The sequence below is a fragment of the Schistocerca nitens genome, chromosome 1 (genome assembly GCF_023898315.1).
Source record: "Schistocerca nitens isolate TAMUIC-IGC-003100 chromosome 1, iqSchNite1.1, whole genome shotgun sequence".
In the NCBI taxonomy this organism is placed as follows: Eukaryota; Metazoa; Arthropoda; class Insecta; order Orthoptera; family Acrididae; genus Schistocerca; species Schistocerca nitens.
In genome coordinates, this window is record NC_064614.1 from 912,559,816 (window position 1) to 912,579,117 (window position 19,302).

General features: G+C 42.1%; 1 non-coding gene across 1 annotated transcript; it reads right to left on the bottom strand.

Annotated features, from left to right (window-relative positions):
- Window positions 1-303: 303 nt before the first annotated feature.
- Window positions 304-378, bottom strand: Trnas-cga (transfer RNA serine (anticodon CGA)). Its single transcript has one exon. It is a non-coding gene; the product is annotated as a tRNA-Ser (tRNA).
- Between the last annotated feature and the right edge of the window lie 18,924 nt (window positions 379-19,302).

The following is a 19,302-nucleotide window of genomic DNA, read 5'->3' on the forward strand; positions in this document are numbered from 1 at the left end:
ATTCGCACACAGGCTCTTAAGGGGCTCCGGAAAGGCTCAAAATCATGAAAAGTTCAATTTTTACTTTTTTGCGTTTTCTGAATCTGCAGACTATTACCTTTTAATAGATATATAATTTATTCAATTCCGAAGACTACAACTATTTTTAAATTTTTTTTGAAATGTGTTCTACATGGGCGTGACCCACTGTGGCGCTGTTAAACTGCTGTCAAATGGTGTTATTATTAACGTCCGTGTTCATCGGGTACATTTTAGTGATGTGAGATAAAGTATGTGTTGAAACTTCCTGGCAGATTAAAACTGTGCGCCCGACCGAGAATCGAACTCGGGACCTTTGCCTTTCGCGGGCAAGTGCTCTACCAACTGAGCTACCGAAGCACGACTCACGCCCGGTACTCACAGCTTTACTTCTGGTTCGCAGGAGAGCTTCTGTAAAGTTTGGAAGGTAGGAGACGAGGTACTGGCAGAAGTAAAGCTGTGAGTACCGGGCGTGAGTCGTGCTTCGGTAGCTCAGTTGGTAGAGCACTTGCCCGCGAAAGGCAAAGGTCCCGAGTTCGAGTCTCGGTCGGGCACACAGTTTTAATCTGCCAGGAAGTTTCATATCAGCGCACACTCCGCTGCAGAGTGAAAATCTCATTCTGGAAACATCCCCCAGGCTGTAGCTAAGCCATGTCTCCGCAATATCCTTTCTTTCAGGAGTGCTAGTTCTGCAGGTTCGCAGGAGAGCTTCTGTAAAGTTTGGAAGGTAGGAGACGAGGTTCTGGCAGAAGTAAAGCTGTGAGTACCGCGCGTGAGTCGTGCTTCGGTAGCTCAGTTGGTAGAGCACTTGCCCGCGAAAGGCAAAGGTCCCGAGTTCGAGTCTCGGTCGGGCACACAGTTTTAATCTGCCAGGAAGTTTCATATCAGCGCACACTCCGCTGCAGAGTTAAAATCTCATTCTGAAAGTATGTGTTGTGGCTAACCTGTGATGGTTCAATATATATCGCTGGTGTGATTGTCGATTGTTTCATGTTTATTTACTCTGTCGTTATCTCGAAAATATTCGTAATTAATTCTGTTTCTTGAGTCTCTGTTTTGTTGAAGTATAATAATGAGTAAAAGTAAAGTTATTAGAAATCCTCTGAAGGCTTTTAAGAAAAGGAGAAATGTTGGAAAGCCAAAGGTATGTGTTATTACTGTAAACAATAAAGACGATGAAAATCCCCAACATAGCTTGTGTCCCAAAGAAGAAGACAGTTGGTGTAAATATTACAAAGGATTGCTAACTGGTGAAGTGTACACTCATAAGCATAGTCTGCCTCATGCAATAATGCAGGTGATAAAACCTATTTTCAGAGACTTAGCAGCACCTGAACTGTTGAAAAAGTGTATTCACGGAAAAACTCAAAACCCCAATGAAAGTGTAAATAGTGTTATATGGTCGAGAATCCCCAAGACTGTATTTGTTGGAATAGAAACACTTCACTTTGGTGTGTATGATGCTGTTGCGACTTTCAATTATGGCAACATTGTAAGGTGCAAGGTATTTAGAAATATGGGAATGAAGATAGGTTCTAACATGGTACGAGCGATGCTTGCTTTAGACAAGAAACGCCTTCGGGCTGCAGACAGGGCTGTAAAAAGTCTAGAAATACAAGCAAGAGTAAACAGGAGGAGGAACAAGAGGAAGCTGGAGGAGGAGTTTGCAGAGGATGAAGATAATCCATCCTATAGACCTGGGATGCACTAAAAAGTTAATCCAATCTTTGTCGCTCGATTCCCAAAACTTTTATTTTCTCATACTAATTACATGTTTTCTAAGGATCTTCCAAACATATTTGTTTCAAACTTTCAGTAAATGTTACACAGTACCTGCTGCATAATTTAACACAGCCTTTTTCCAAAAAAAACTGTATATTTTTGAATAAATAAATAAAAAATTGCAAAAAAATGTTGGAAATTTTCATTACAATTGGAAAAAAAAATCGTCTTTAATAACTGAACCAAAATTTTGTAAAATCCCTGTGTTAAGTTGTAGCCCATATTCCAATAAATAATCTGTAAAAAGTTCAACTTCCTACCTCAAATACTTTGTGAGGAAAGATGTAATTTATAAGCGTTATTTTAACATTGCAAGTATAGGGCGTTCCGGAGCCCCTTAAGTCCTCTGTACGTAATAAAATAGGCTCTTACTGTCTTTGAAGTTTGTCCATGGACTGGTAATGAAAAACATACCAGTATTAATTTTGTAATAACCTGCATTTATTTTTTCCCAATTTCGTCCTTCTGTTAAAATGGTCGTGAAAGACGACATCTGACGATAGAGTTAGACTCGCAGACTTTTGTATAATATCTGCAATCTGTGAAACATGACGGTAGTTAATAAGAAATACTTAATAACTTTATCGCAGAATAGTATCAAGACTTCAAAAAAATTTCAGAACAGGTGTACAGCTGCTACGGGGTAGATATGGTAGTTAACATTCGCGGATGAGTTCACTGTGTGCAGCGTGGAAGACACGTGTCCTATCTTCCTGTCTCTTCTTCTTCTTCTTATTGTCAAATGTTCTTATCTTCGCCGTCTCTTCGCAAAACCTCCTTACTTCTTACCTTATCAGTCCACTTAATTTTCAACATTCTTCCTTAGCATCACATCTCAAATACTTCCATTCTCTTCTGTTTAGGGGTTCCCACAGACCGTGATTCACTACCATACAATGGCTATGCTCCAAAACTCTTATAAATTTCTTCCTCAAATAAAGCCCTGTGTTTGATACTAGTAAGCTTTATTTGGCTAGAACTTCCTACTTTGCCTGTGTTAGTCTGCTTCTTATGTCCTTGCTTTGTCCGTCACTAGTTGCTTTACTTACACGCTAGCAGATCTTCGTCTACTTCGTGAATATCAATTTTGATGTTAAACTTACTATTCTCATTTCTGCTGCATCTCATTACTTTCATCTGCCTTCGGTTTACTCTCAATCCATATTCTGTACTCACTGGGTAGTTCATTTCATTCCACAGATCTTGTAATTCTTCTTTACCCTCACTGAGGATAGCAGTGCCAACAGCATATCTTACTGATATTGTGCCGTGTTCGGCAGTATAGCTATGTTGACTATACTCTATATTGATGCTGAGATGATGTCAGCAACTGCAGTGAGGTTTTATCTGTGCTAGCGGAGCGATAGAAGGAGAGGAGTGCGTCGGCACAGAGACGGAGAGTACAGCAAGTGCGTGTCTCCAAGTATGCATGGTCAGCGTAGACTGCTTGTTTAATTGGCTCTAGACGGAAGGCGCCGTGCACTGTCTTAGTGGGCGTCGTCATTAAGTAAATTGGTCACTAGCGTACTGAGCATTGAATTTTGTGAACGAATGAGACGTATACAAATTGTCTCCCTTAACGGTGTTTGTTTTCGGGTAGTGAGTGATCATAATTGTGTCTCAGGTTATGAGTTCCTGCTGCAAAGTATCGTAATTTTTCTTGAAGTAATTGTTAGATCTCGTGCCCCATGTGTTACTTTGATGTATACTTGAATTGCAGACATATTGTTTTACTTGTTGTGGTCAAGTCATAGCCGCCTCCAGCAAGTGTTGCTGATTTGAGTAAAATTAATATACACTGTAGTGTATATCACAATAAGCGGGAAATCCGGGTTCGAGTCCCGGTCCGCACAAATTTTCGTTGTCGTCATTCCATTCTACAGCTGATGCTAGTCATTATTCGCAACTGCAAAGTCATCTGATGTGTTTAATAATGGCTGTGATCGTCGCAGTGCATTGTCATCAGAATAACACCGGCACTGCAATATCGTGTGATTTACACTGTGTTGCCTAGGTGTCGTTAAGCTCACCTTCATTCTTCTTCTTCTTCTTTTTCTGGAGCTCTACAACTGATGATGAATCTTCACCTTTTCAGCTGTGTCACTCCACTTACCCCGGTTCGTTTCCAGCATTTTCCAGTTCCTTCAGCCCATCTCTCGAAGGTCTTCGTCCTCCCGTCTAGTTTTCGGTGGACCGTGTCCTCTCTGTCCAGATCGCTTCCTCGTAAGATCGTTTTTGGTATTTCTGTATCATTCATCCGTGCCACATGTCCAGATCACCTCAGCCTAGACGACTTCACAGTTATCCTAACAGACTGATCTTTGCACATGGCCTACAACTCGTTGTTGTGTCTTCTCCTCCATATTTCTCTTTTGCAAACTGGGCTGATGTTTCTCTTGTGTATCCTTCCCTCGAATGCATCCTTTGCTTTCAGATCCCATGTTTCAGAGTAGTATGTAACCACCAGTATCATCAGTGTTTTACAAATTGTTGGTTTTGTGGTTCTAGTCAGGAGACTTGAAGATAGAATCTTTGTTAAGACGAAATAAGCAGCGTTGCTTACAATTAGGCACTGCGTAAAAGTACGCATTGTTCTTTCGGCTGACATGTTCTCCCTGTGCGCTTTCTCAGAAGCTAAATATTTTGTTTTCTGCTCATTGATATTTAGTGCTGCATTTCTGCCGGCCTGCTCAAGTATGGTGAATGTCTCTTCCATTGTCCTCAGATTTCCTGCTACTGTGCCAATATCGTCCGAATAGGCCAGTATCTGGGCAGATTTATGAAAGATCGTTGCCCAATTCAAGGTAGTTGCTTCTCTCATCACCTTCTCCAATGCAGCGTTGAATGTCAGCGCATCACCTTGCCGTACTCACCTTCATTAATGTGGCATTTTTTCCTTATTCATTCAGTAGTAGCTATTGCCGGTATTGCTTAAAAGCATGTACAATGCATTTACTTGATTCTGATGATTCATGTGAAGCTTCCCCTGGTCGCATACATTAGTGTAATATTGTGATGCCTTTTCTAATATTGCCTTGTTTCAGATGTACCATGAGATATTTTGCGTACCGTATGAAAGACTTGGAAACCGGTTAGATGAGTATTTGCTTGTAACGAACGGCACCTAGAAACTGAATGAGCGTCGCAAAAGGGAGGGAATCGTGTCCGATAATTTTGGATGATAATAATAATAACTTCTAATGTTGATCTGGCTGCCAGAAGAATTAGGCAGAATTTGCTTCAGTATACAATTATGCTCATTGCTGGTTGGTGTTCTGAGTACAACCAGTGTAAGATACGGATGCTTAAAGCCTGTTTGGTGGTACAATTACCTACAACCTTTGTAGATTTATCGGTTGTTAACCAGAGATTGGTACTTATGAATATTCTAATGCTTGCAGTTTAATTTCAGTTCAGACGTCTTGATTCTCTTCTGAATCACTGTTTACCAAGTTCAACTGATTTTTAATCCGGCCAATTTGTTTCCTGTTGAATCAATAAAGGTTTTAAGGGCAGTTTAATAGTCTTGAGCTACTGCTGATTTAAATAATTATCATGTTCCAGCATAATAATTTTTTCTAATGAGATGATGATGAAAGCCAGTTGTTCTATTGAACACATAATTGTAATTTGCTGAGAAGTGAAATTTTTAATAAATCTACTTTCTTTTCCACCCTTTCCTAACTTACGTGTTCCAATGCTTCTACATCAATTTATGGGCCCCAACGCTTCTGCACAACATTACTAATATGACGACTTACAAGAACGTAAGCAGAATATATGGAACAGTTTGTGAGCAGTTTGAGTTTTGACTGTACGAAACTAACATAAAAGTAGCGAAGAGTTGTTGAAAGGAGGACAGTGACCTGTGTAACAGCAGTGGCGCAGTGGTGTAGCTCCGGTAGGGGCTACCGAATGTATTGGGAAGGAACCCTAATATGTGGAACAGTCGGGAGTACCCCCTACCACGCCAATGAAGTCTATTACAGTGAAAACTCGTGTTTATTTTTGTGGCTATACCAGTTTAATCGGTACAGTCACTTTCAATAGGCCATGGAATCAGCTTCTGGTGTGAGCCTCGCATGTGTTGTTTCCTTTCAAATTTTACAACACTGCTTTAGACCCAGATTCGTAGACACCTGCACGGCTTATGGAGAACGGATATCCATTACAAATCGATATAGCGTCAGAAATATTCTCGCTCGATCTGAGGGTGATAAACTTCAATGTTAAAAAGTGTGCTCGCCGCTGTCATCTGCCTAACGAGACAGACGTGGAATCACTACTCACGCAGAAATGAGGCGTACCGTTTTTCCTGTTTCAATTTATTGGTTTTCGGTATGTGTCCTTTCAGACATCTCAATAGCCGAACGTCAGTTGTAACTATACGAACGTAAGGACAACAAAACACCTAATCCCCGAGCGGAGAAAATCTCCGTCTCGGCCGGGAATCGATCCCAGACCACTTCGCTAGGGAGGTAGAGGCGCTGACTGCGCGGCTACTACGGCGGACACGGCATGCTCTGCTGGCGCAGCACGTCTAAACGCATGACTGTATGTGAGACGTGGACGATGGGAACACCAGAAAAAGGAAAACTTGTGGAATCTTATAAGTGAAACTACAGAAATACGGCGAAAGTAAACTGAGATATATACTCATACAGTACATTTTGACCACCATTTTAACAGCGTGATTGTTCAGCTTTGGAAAAGAAAATAGCAGTGATTCCGAGGCATGGATTCAATAAGTCCTTCAGTCAGTTGGCAGCTGATGGTTGGAGACTCAACATCGTTGTTACAGGTAGTCTGCGAAAACGAGGTCGTAGATGTTGGCCACTGATAAATCGTGTATACGATTGGAGTTAACCACCCCACCGTTATTTAAGGCCTGAGATGGTGTACTGATGCACCGTAACTGGCTACTATATAACAAATAACATCGTAAGGACGGCTGTAGGTATTCCATTTCGTTACGTAAGTCCTCGATAGGTTTCCGAAGCTATGTGGCACCAGGTATCGACGAACAGATCACGTAATTCAAGTAATTTGTAGGTTAGTGGTTTGTGGACGTGGAACTTGATTCCAAAAACGTCCCACATGTGTTCAGACACACGAATTTGGTGGCGAAGGCATTCACCTGAAAGAGCTGTAGCACGATTTTGGCCTTGTGACACGAACGTCTCTACTGCTAGAGGATCACATCAACGTTGGGGGTGTGGGGGGAGGGGGAGTTCGGGGGGGGGGGGGGGGGCGGAACATCATGACCACCGACCTACTATCGATATAAGCTCGTCCAGGAGATGGCAGAGTCCCCTGGCGACAAATAACCGCACGTCAGACACACGTTCGTTGCATGTAGTGGCAGAGTACCCTCTGCCATGTCAATGAAGTCTGTTACAATGACAACTCGTGTTTATTTTGGTCGCTATACCAGTTTAATCTTTATAGTTACTTTCAATAGGCCACGGAATCAGTCTACTGGTGTGAGCATCGCGTGTGTTATTTCCCTTCAAACATTACAACGCTTCTTTAGAGCCAGACTCGTAGACTCGAGCACGGGTTATGGAAAATGAGTATCCATTCCAAATCGGTGTAGCGTCAGAAACATTCTCGCTCGTTCTGACGGTGATATATTCCAGTGTTAAAAAGTGTGTTCGCCGCTCTCCTCTGCCTAACGAGACAGACGTGGAATCACTACTCACGCAGAAATGAGTCGTACCGTTTTTCCTGTTTGTAGAATTTTGAAGTTGACGGAGGGTAGATTGTGATGGCCGCGTGGATCGGTACGAGAGTTTCGGAAACTGCATGACTTGACTTCGAAGAATGCTGTGGCGATTGCCTTGAACACGTTACGAAACCAAGGTGAAACCACGTCCAGACGTTATGCGGTTGGGCGGCCAACCCTCATCACAAATGCCGGACGTCGTAGTCTGAGCATACTGGTAAAACGGAACAAGTGGCGAACTGTGGCGGAATCAACATCAGACTTTAATGCTGGGTAGAGTTCAAGTTTGTCTCAATACACAGTGCACCGGAAAAAACCTAACGATGGGCCTTCGCAGGCGACGAGCCAGCACGTGCCAAAGTTACGTTCAGTTTTGCTCAGCTGTTTGAAAATCAAATAACGTAAGGGGTTTATCAGCACAGTCATTCATAAATTTTTCTAAAGGGACGTTTCAATACTCGTGGTTTCATCTTTCTTCAAGTACTTTTCACAGATGCTCACGACAACAGCACTTGTACAGCCGACTAGCTTCGCCGTAACGGAAATTGTAGTTACCAGGCCTCAGTCCGTAAGAATCCAAATGCGTTTGAATTTCTAAGGCACCAAACTGCTGAGGTCAACGGTCCCTAGACTTAAACAGTGCTTAAAATAACTTATGCGAAGAACAACACACACACCCGTGCCCGAGGGAGGACTAGAATCTCCGGCGGGAGGGCCCGCGCAATACGTGGCATGACGTCCCAAACCGCGTGGCCACTCCGCGAGGCCGTAACAATCAGCCCTTTGTCAAAGATGCCAATATATTTCCATATACACGGCCCATATCGTCGCTAGAATGATCGCCCAGTGGACTCCGCGCCCCTCGTATACTTTTCTTACAGCATCTCAGTAGTGGTCACTATGGTTTGGCTCATCAGTGTATACTACGAAATAGGTGAAGATGTGTTGATATGTTACCAGAAGAAGAAGCAAGTATCGTGTGGGACAATGACAAATTATTAACTTTGCATTCGAAGTCCCAGCAGAGAGAAAAATCTAGTGTCAGTGCAATGGTACAGAGGGCTTAGGGTTTACTAAGTAATTTATTTAAAAAATGAAAAGATTAGAACAAGTGGCGGACCAGCTCGGGCCAGTTCAAACCAGCCCAGACCAGTACAAAGACTAATGACCTAAAAACAAGTAATTAAATGTAAGTGGACAAATAAATAACAATTTAATCGTCCTCAGAGCTTGATTTTGTATTAAATTATTTTTCCTAATGACACAGGAGTTTCTGTATTGGTTTGCATCAACGTTTATGAGCCCATAACTCTTAATATCTACTACTCTTCGTAAAAGATATCGTCAGAAACAAATGTCTAACTTATGACTCACACCAATTTTTATTTTGCTCATCTACTGGTGCATTAAATCTTGTACTAACGCAATGTTGTTGCTTCGTGTTATTTACTTATCCACAGTTCTTCACTTTTCAGTTAAATTCACTTGACTACATTTGTTTTGTTGATAAAAGAAATGATGTTCCTGAATGTGTCTGCGATCATTGTGGGTATTTTGTGAATAAAGCCGTCTAATCTGTAAGGTACACATGCTGCGCTGTGGGGCGATCGCCCTAGTTGAAAATGAACACACTTCGTACCCCGCGATCGCAGTGTAGACACTTTTATTGCTAGATGTTGACCGGTTTCAATTGTCTTATGCTGCGGTCATCTGATATTCTGTAAGATGGCGTTTTATAGACAGTTTCAGAAGATCAGATGATGGCAGCGTAAGACTATCGAATCCCCTCATCTTGGAGCAATAAAAGTGTCTACAATCCGATCGCGGCGTATGAAGTGTGTTTGTTTTAAAGCCATCTAGTTCTTTATTTAGGACGTCGTCTCTGCTACTACAGTCATCAGATCAAAACTTACAACTTGAAAAACAACGTTCAGTTTTAGTATCTATAAACTGTTTTACGAGTTATAAGTTTTGATCTGACTATGGCAGTAGGCGATATGCTACTACGAATAAAGATATATTGAGCTATCTAGACGACTTTATTCTCGAATTATGTTGGGTTTCCTCTTGATATTCACTTGAAAACACTGTGGTGTTAGTAGTGAGAACATTCATCTTTAATTAATTAACTAATTAATGCACATCAGAATAAAGGGTATGCCCGCAACATCAAGTATCAGAGATGTCATGATTTGCCGTAGCTTGCACGTATGTAATCAATTAAACTTAACATATATGGATGGCCACGTTAGGTAATATGGACTCTTAATGTCATAGTATTCATTTGTTCGGCGTTTTATGATTCATCATTCAGTAGTAAGTAATGGTTTGACCCTACGACTTTCGTAAATGTTGATTGCGAACCATTGGCTACATTGTTTCGTATACTGAGATCTGCAACTGTTGACACCGTACATTTCTGCGAACGGTACAATCCTTATATAACGTAATAGGGTGTTGATAGCTATAAACATTGCCAAATTTAAAACTTTCCTGACTTTCTCTGGTTTTCTTAACATGCAAACCCAATGGTACGGGGCCCCTTTAATACGACCTTGCACAATCCATACCAAAACTATTCTCAGGACGGCAAACTGGATTGCGAATCATAGTTGGTAGGCGCACTTTGATTTACACATATTTAATTTATTAACATAAGGTTCCTGCAGATCATTCCCCACAAACTTCACTACAAGCAGCAGTTTCTTCGTGTAAGTTCTTATTAAAACAAAACAAGTATAACCATGAAATGCATGTAAAAACAGTTCAGAAACTAGCAAACACAGTATTCCCTTGGCTTTGCCACACTTAACAAAAGCTTACAACTAACAGTAAAGTTCCTACCAGAGTGGCCCAGCCACTTAATCGCATTTGAATACTACACGGCGAAACACGGCCCAAATAACTCACCCTCAATCTTCACTACAAGCAGCAGTTACTTAGTGTAAGTTCTTATTAAAACAAAACAAGTATAGCCATAAAATGCATGTAAAAACAGTTCAGAAACAACTAGCAAACACAGTATTGCCATGGTTTTGCCACACGTAACAAAAGCTTACAACTAAGAGTACAGTTCCTATAAGAGTGGACCAATCACTTAATTGCATTTAAATACTACACGGCCCAAACATCACTTAAATTTTATTTCGTTAACCACAATTCACTAGAACATAGATATGTAACACAAGCAAGAAAGATTGCCATGAAACAAACCCCGATTTCACTTAGTTGCAGGTCTATCTTTATGTAACCCCAAAAACATTTGTTTAAACACCAGAAAACCACAAATTACAAAACGCGTTTTACCCGCCTTGACGGAAGGAAAGATATATTAATCTTTTGTATGGGGTCTTCGCTCAAAGCAATCCAGCCGTACCAGGGTCACGTAAACACAGCAGGACCTAGGCTGCGGGTTACACCTCACTTCCCGCCAAGGCTTTTGACAAACACAGGACAATTACAACTCTCTGCAACACACACAAAATACAGAGCAGAATCCTTGCATCAGACATACGTGCATCAATCTACAAAATGTTCCGTCCACAGCAAGCACTGCACTTTAAATTGAAACCATTCAAGGACGGTTCACCAATAATAATAATATTACTTAGGTGCCGTTATCAGTCACTTAATGCAGTTATAACTAAAACTTCACTGCGAAATCAACATTTAACCAGATAGCACGGAGCTCATCCATATACTTTTCGATTAACGGCTGTGTGAGTTCCACAATCATCTAGCGAGTGAAACGCCTCTCAACGCGTCGCTCAGCCACATACACTAACGGCCAACTTACTTGATGTCTGCACACAGCACAACTCAGCGGCTCAAACAGCTTAACCGCATTCGCTCAGGGACCTTTCCCTTGATAGAAATCACGAAACTTGGATCTCCGAGCTTCCCCAAAACACAGACTTGCTGACCAATACAATTGCGCGGTATACCACGCTGATAGGGCACACTCGGTCACAGTCAACACTCCTTTCTAAGGAGACGTCGCACGTCTCTCTCTATGTTTTCCTTTTGAAAACTAACGTCCGACTCTTGAAGCCCGCCAAACCGGAAGAAAGCCACACGATATGCAAAGATCTCATATACCCTCCACAATCGATCGCAACGATATAACGAGCGTACACGGTGCTGGCGCCAGTCCGCCACGGCTCACCCAAATACGGGAGCGAATGAGAAGTATGCTCATCTTAATCTTCCAGTAATGTGTTGTAGGAGTCATACGGACGAACATGTGTGCGTAGCAGCAGGACTGACCGCGTCTGTGTCTTCTGGTAAGCCGGCCGGGGTGGCCGAGCGGTTCTAGGCGCTACAGTGTGGAACCGCGCGACCGCTACGGTCGCAGGTTCGAATCCTGCCTCGGGCATGGATGTGTGTGATGTCCTTAGGTTAGTTAGGTTTAAGTAGTTCTAAGTTCTAGGGGACTGATGACCACAGCAGTTGAGTCCCATAGTGCTCAGAGTCATTTGAACCATTTTCTTCTGGTAAATACGCAGTATTCACTCACAAATTCTGTGCGACTTTGTAATCGACTTTTCTTCTCGTCTCTACATCACTGTCAGTAACTGGAGTTAGAAAAAGTCCCCCGACGTACAGGCCACAGAGTTGTCATAAGTAAGAGATTGACAATGAGCTATATTCATGTGTATATACTGTGTCTGCTACAGTTAGTGCTGCTATGCATTAGTTCAGCGATGTCTAAATTTATGTAAAAACATTCCACTGTACGGTTCTCCTCGACTATATTCCGGGCGCTCATACGCAATACAACATATGCTACGCTGTATTTTGAATGAGGAAGGAAGTGCGTGGCATTCGTCTCTGTTCTATATAATCAATCTTCTGTTTGTTTTCTTTTTCATGTTTTAACAGCTACTCGGCGAACATGCGAGTGCAAGGCGGAAATGAGAAACACGCACAGTTTCCGCTTAAATGTATGTGGAAAGCAAACACACGTAGGTTAGCCGGAAGCCCTTAGCCATTAGCCAACATCTGCTCACTTCTCCGAATCTGTTTGAATTCGTTCCCTTTGTTCTATGTCTTAACTGTGAGTACTGTACACACACGCATGACCACGAGAATAGGCACGCATGTGTGCGTTTTGCTAAGGCCCCCTACAGACAACGAGAGAGGAAACAATAACTGAAACTTCCTGCCGGATTAAGTGAGCACGGATACTCCCATAACAGCCGCGTTAAATTTAAGGAACGTTTTCTCTCGCACTACGTGCACGACAATGGTATTTTTTGGGTAGCAAAAGGATTTCAATACGTTGGTAACCATTCTTCAGGTAATAAATTTTTATAGCTGTAACATTTAAAACTTCTTCTACAACTGCTGTTCGTAATGATGTACTTATGTGAGATCTTATGTGAAGCCTACGATAAAACGTGTAAACCAACATGCTATGCAAAAACTGAAAATTTCAGGTCTCTCACTAGCGAGACACTCTGGCTTCGCACGGATAACACTAAATGTCTATGGCCCGCCGACTTGTCTGGCGTAGCGGTTTTCTGTTTACCGCCCGAAGCATAGAGTTATGATAAAAATCCAGAGAACAACATTGCATACCTGAGTATTAACTCCACATTCTGGTATAGCTTGAACAATTTAGACTGCGCACGCTAAGCAAGTTTAAAACAGGCACAACGTAGTAGACAAACATCATCACAGTTCATCCAGTTTCCACGAAACATGTACTAATTATATACAGAAGCCTTCCTCAAGAATCAGTCTATCTACACTGCGCAAAAGAATTAAAGTGTCACTTCTTTTTGAAACCCTGTCATTCCACTGTCCCTTCTCCCCAAATTGCGATGCAAAAGTATGAAATTTGGATCAAAGTCCCCTAAGACCCTCCTCTGTAATGGTGCGAAGTCGTGAACACCCTTTGACGTCACGCTCCGGCTCGGTGACTCTTCAGACAGCGAGGTATCTACACACGTGAAGGAAAGGCCAGAGCTCAGGAGTTAGTTTAAGGTACGAGGTGTGTCACTGACGTCACACTGGCACCAAATTTTACCACACTTATGCCCAGTGTTACACCCTCCCCATTACCTGTATATCATCCCTTTTCTTGAAGCGTCTGCCATGTATGTCAGAATCGCGATGTACAACGTTGAAATCACTCAGTTGTTGTTTGGGTCACTGAAGGAAACGTTTCAGACAACACCGCTCATAATCGACACGAAAAGGCCTCAGGAGATGGCACATAAGGTCGTCAATGAAACTAGCCTTTCCCTTTTCCACACACGTTTCGCTGTTGAAGAAGAACATCGTATAGTTACTATGCCACTGAACACTACGTGACCATTTTGGAGTGTAGTGCGACCGCAATTTTTGCTCTGACACACAGGGTGCACCCACTAGAGACAGTTCAAAACTACTGAACGTGTAGCTATCGATAGTTCAGTTTGTGAAAAACCACGTGTGTGTTATTGAAGACAACCGTAACAAAACTAATCCTGATGCAGACACACCCTTAAGACCCAATTACTGTACGCAACGGAATGATAAAATGCTATAAAGATGCGGACCTTGCAATGAATCTTAAGGTGGGGGACAGGCATTCCATCATTGAAAAATATTAAATATGATCAGGGAGGGGCTGTCTGCTCGAATCAAAGAAAATTTACAGAACTATTTAGTTTATAACAAAAAGAGATGAGAACGAGCAAGCATATAAATACATAATGAAATCACGATAATTACAAACATAGAATGTCATCCGAAATTAGCTCATGACTATATACATGAGTTTGTGAATTTTAACTCCACCTCCCTACACATCGATTACAGTGATGGTTTGTCTGACCGGAGAAGCTAAGAAGCCCATGCAACTGAAAACGCGCTGACGATTATGAGAAAGAGAATTCGAACACGACTCCGACTATCTAGTTCGCGATGGCCCCAAAGGCCAAAGCTGTAAGTTATGCTCACCATTGTCATCCATGCGATACTAGCAGTGAGAGACTCCATTACTGGCTGCCATCTAGCACGTCGCCAACACCGCTCTGATGAGGACATCTACATTGGACCCCACTCTGTTGAGAGTGTAGCCTGCCAGAACCGAGTACAGACACCAAGTCCGAAATTTCAAATCAGTAAAGAACTGACTGGTTATTTATTTTCGCCAAGAATCTCACCAACCAATGCTCTTAAAGCTTTACCGGTTCACCAAAGAAGTAATTGTTTCATTGTAACAAAATCTCCTGCCAAAAGAGGCGAAATAATCGATCTAGATTTCCTCCACACTTTTCCTAAAAGCTTCACACAATATGTTACGTCCTCCTAACATCACATCAATTTCACAAATTAGTGCCCTCTCAAGCAGTTGCTACCCTCTCATCACAGGCTTTGGGAAAATCTAAAGAAACTGCTCTCGAGGCTTTCTGTCAACTGTGTATGTCAGAGTTGTTTTGTCATCTTTTTTGGACAGCCTGGAGATGTTTATCAGCCGAACGTAGCTCTCTCAGCATGTCCACCTCTTGCCAGGAGGAGTTCCATCGCCCGGAACGAGTGGTTTCAGTTCGGCTGACAAAGTGAATATGTGCAGTAAATTGTACAACAGGTCGGGTGCGAGTATGACACTAGCAGAGGTCACTTTCCTAAAGACAACAAAAGAGTGTCTTCTATCTATTAATCCCCCCCTCCATCCCCCCTCCCCCAGCTAGCAATTTTCTAAAGGATGTGCTCCCTCGACCTTCAGGAATTGTGACTCTCATATCCCGTATCCTCAACGTACCTCAGTGCTAAAGCTCAGACAGACAAACAGCTAAAATACCCAGTCAAGGTTAAACACAATAAACAACTATTTGGGCTTAGATTTAGTTTTGATATAGACTATTTTACCATCACCGATTTTAAATTGTTTCGTTGTCCTTCACATTATGTACGAGCTTTTTAGCTGTTGCTGCCCGACCTATAATGTTATTTGCGCTGTCCATCTTTTTTTCGTCGTTTTTCTTCTGCACTTCTGTATGGATAACGCATGACATATTTCAAATTCCATCGAAGAAAACTTTACACAGCTTTTTGTTACAGAGTTTGTGTTAAAAATAGAATATGAAATCAGTGCATAGAATCACTGTAACTATATTAATCCTTATCAAAATTTATATCATCAGACCCTAATTAAACTCGTGTACGGTTGAATTATTTGTCAAATATGAACGAAATGAGACGAACCGAAAGGCTTGCCACTTTTGAAGTTGGAAATATTCCTTACACTGTACGTAAAAAAGTGCAGAAAACTGTGTTTTTAAGTTCAATAACAGTTTAATGATACTATAGAGTCTAGAAACGATTTTGTGTCATATGCAGCTCTTCATCTATGCTTCATTGTCCACAGTGCGAGGTCAAGATGTTGCTGGCATGGTAGTTTAGCATGTTTGGTCAGTGAACTGGACAAACTCTGTAATGAAACAATGTGTAAAGACTTTTTCGACGGAATTTGAAATATGACATGCCTTATCCGTACAGAGCTGCAGAAGAAAAACAACGAAGAAAAGATAGACAGCGCAAATAACATTATAGATCGGGCAACAACAGCTAAAAAGCTTGTACATAATGTGGACAAACAATTTAAAATTGGAGGTAGTAAAATAGTCTATATTAAAACTGAATCTAAGTCCAAATGGCTGTTTATTGTGTTTGTTTCGTTTCCTGGAGGTATATCTTCAAGTCATTTGTGTATGTCGCATCACTTGTAATGAGTATTCGTACGTTTCGAGAAATACAAGTTTAGCAAATCTCCTGTTTGCCGTGTTTCTTGTTCATTCCAGCTCCCGTCCAGCTTTCCTGCAACGACCCTGCCACACACTCAGTAGCCGACCTCTCCTTACCGTTGTGTTGAAAGACATACTCAACATCTGGCGACAAATTATCGAGCCTACGTGTGGCAGTTTTCGAATTGATTTCTTCCTGTTACGTTGTCTATTTGATTGGTTTTTGCTGTCATTGGTTGCTTTTTTGTTGTTCCTTTGTCACTGTGTTTGCCTTCTTGTGCCCTTTGTATTCTAGGTTTCATTGTTGCTGATTTTGCACACTTTTAGCTTTCTCTGTAATATTTTTCCTTTTTGCTGCTTGTCTATGCACTGCTTAATGCACGACACAATGGCAACTCAACTGTCCTGCCGCCTGCGTATGCGCCGCCATTTCGTGAGTTTGACGATGTGAAGGAAGACTAGACTGATTAGCTCTCACAGTTCAACATCGCAGTGCATCACATACAAGGGATACCAACAAATATTCTTATTTCTTATACACGGTGGGAGTGACTATTTACCGCCTGTACGCAAAACCTTTTGCCATGCCCCATACGAGGACCTACTGCAAGTGCCTGGTGGACAGGATACAAGTAGCGGCTGCCCGTCACAAATTCTTAGGTTGCGTTTTTTGGTCATCAGTCTGCTGACTGGTTTGATGCGGCCCGCCACGAATTCCTTTCCTGTGCTAACCTCTTCATCTCAGAGTAGCACTTGCAACCTACGTCCTCAATTATTTGCTTGACGTATTCCAATCTCTGTCTTCCTCTACAGTTTTTGCCCTCTACAGCTCCCTGTAGTACCATGGAAGTCTTTCCCTCATGTCTTAGCAGATGTCCTATCATCCTGTCCCTTCTCCTTATCAGTGTTTTCCACATATTCCTTTCCTCTCCGATTCTGCGTAGAACCTCCACATTCCTTACCTTATCAGTCCACCTAATTTTCAACATTCGTCTATAGCACCACATCTCAAATGCTTCGATCCTCTTCTGTTCCGGTTTTCCCACAGTCCATATTTCACTACCATACAATTCTGTACTCCAGACGTACATCCTCAGAAATTTCTTCCTCAAATTAAGGCCGGTATTTGATATTAGTAGACTTCTCTTGGCCAGAGATGCTTTTTTTGCCATAGCGAGTCTGTTTTTAATGTCCTCATTGCTCCGTCCGTCATTGGTTATTTTACTGCCTAGGTAGCAGAATTCCTTAACTTCATTGACTTCGTGACCATCAATCCTGATGTTAAGTTTCTCGCTGTTCTCATTTCTACTACTTCTCATTACCTTCGTCTTTCTCCGATTTACTCTCAAACCATACTGTGTACTCATTAGAATGTTCATTCCGTTCAGCAGATCATTTAATTCTTCTTGACTTTCACTCAGGATAGCAATGTCATCAGCGAATAGTATCATTGATATCCTTTCACCTTGTATTTCAATTCCACTCCTGAACCTTTCTTTTATTTCCATCATTGCTTCCTCGATGTACAGATTGAAGAGTAGGGGCGAAAGGCTACAGCCTTGTCTTACACCCTTCTTAATACGAGCACTTCGTTCTTGATCGTCCACTCTTATTATTCCCTCTTGCGTAAGACACACATACTGCCAAAGGGTGACTGAGCTGCAAGGCCTTACTAGATGATGTAGATTCAAAATGATTGTGGCAAATATTACAGTGCTACAATAGTGTGTGATCCATTACAGACACTGTAGCTGACTCCCGAATTCGGTAACAGATTCTAAAATATCCAGGCTCTTTCTTGCAGCCGGTTCTACAGATTCCAGACGATCAGGATTCCAGACCGCGTTGCAGGCTCACAAACAGCGGCACGGCAGGCCACAACCACAGCGCTCATGTCAACACGTGTCGCATCCGGCACAGAGTGAGAAGTCATGTCCTCGCTGTAATACGGATCATTCTCAAAGATCTTGCCCGTCGCGTGATGCGACTTGCTTTGTTTTTAGCACAAGTGGTCATGTACAGTCTGTGTGTTTCCAGTAGCGTAAGGCACCGTCTTGTGCTACTCTTCCACGTGAATGTAAGTCGCAGTGTGTATTATGTTTTCAAAACCACATAGTGTCGTTAGTGCAAACAACAGTATAATAGCTGGTCAGGACAGCGTAGAACGGCCAGACATTCCTGTCTTACACACTTGTAGCCTTCCTGAGACTTTCCGAAATTTGACAAAGATAGTGGCATTCACAGTGCTTTCCTCCCGACACAGTGCTAATATTTTTGGTCCTGACTCTTTTGTTTTCTTTAGCTTCAGCATTCAGGGCAATGTGCTTACTGTTTCTTTCTTTGATTTTTGGGAAAGTGTTGTTATTCCTGTCTTACACACTTGAAGCTTTCCTGAGACTTTCTGAAATTTGACAAAGATAGTGGCATTCACAGTGCTTTCCTCCCGAGACACAGTGCTAATATTTTTGGTCCTGACTCTTTTGTTTTGTTTAGCTTCAGCATTCAGGGCAATATGCTTCCTGTTTCTTTCTTTGATTTTTGGGAAAGTGTTGTTAACCTATGTGCTGAATTTCAGTATTTGTTTTGTGCAGCCGGCCGGAGTGGCAGTGCGGTTCTAGGCGCTATAGTCTGGAGCCGAGCGACCGCTACGGTCGCAGGTTCGAATCCTGCCTCGGGCATGGATGTGTGTGATGTCCTTAGGTTAGTTAGGTTTAAGTAGTTCTAAGTTCTAGGGGACTAATGACCTCAGAAGTTAAGTCCCTTAGTGCTCAGAGCCAGTTTTTTGTTTGTTTTGTACAGTTTCAGGCAAAGCCAGTAATTTTATTGCCCATTTCACAATGAAGGATAATGCACAGTCATGTTTTGTTAAAGCTCGTCCTGTCCCTCGGGCTCTTCGAGATAAGGTGGCCCAGGGATTTACTGATTTGCAAGAAAGTGGTGTCTTAACACCTATTACTGCCAGTCAATGGGCGTTCCCTCCTTTCGTTCTAAAAGACCTATCCTGCAGACTCTGGTTGTGCATCGATTTTAAGAAAACTGTGA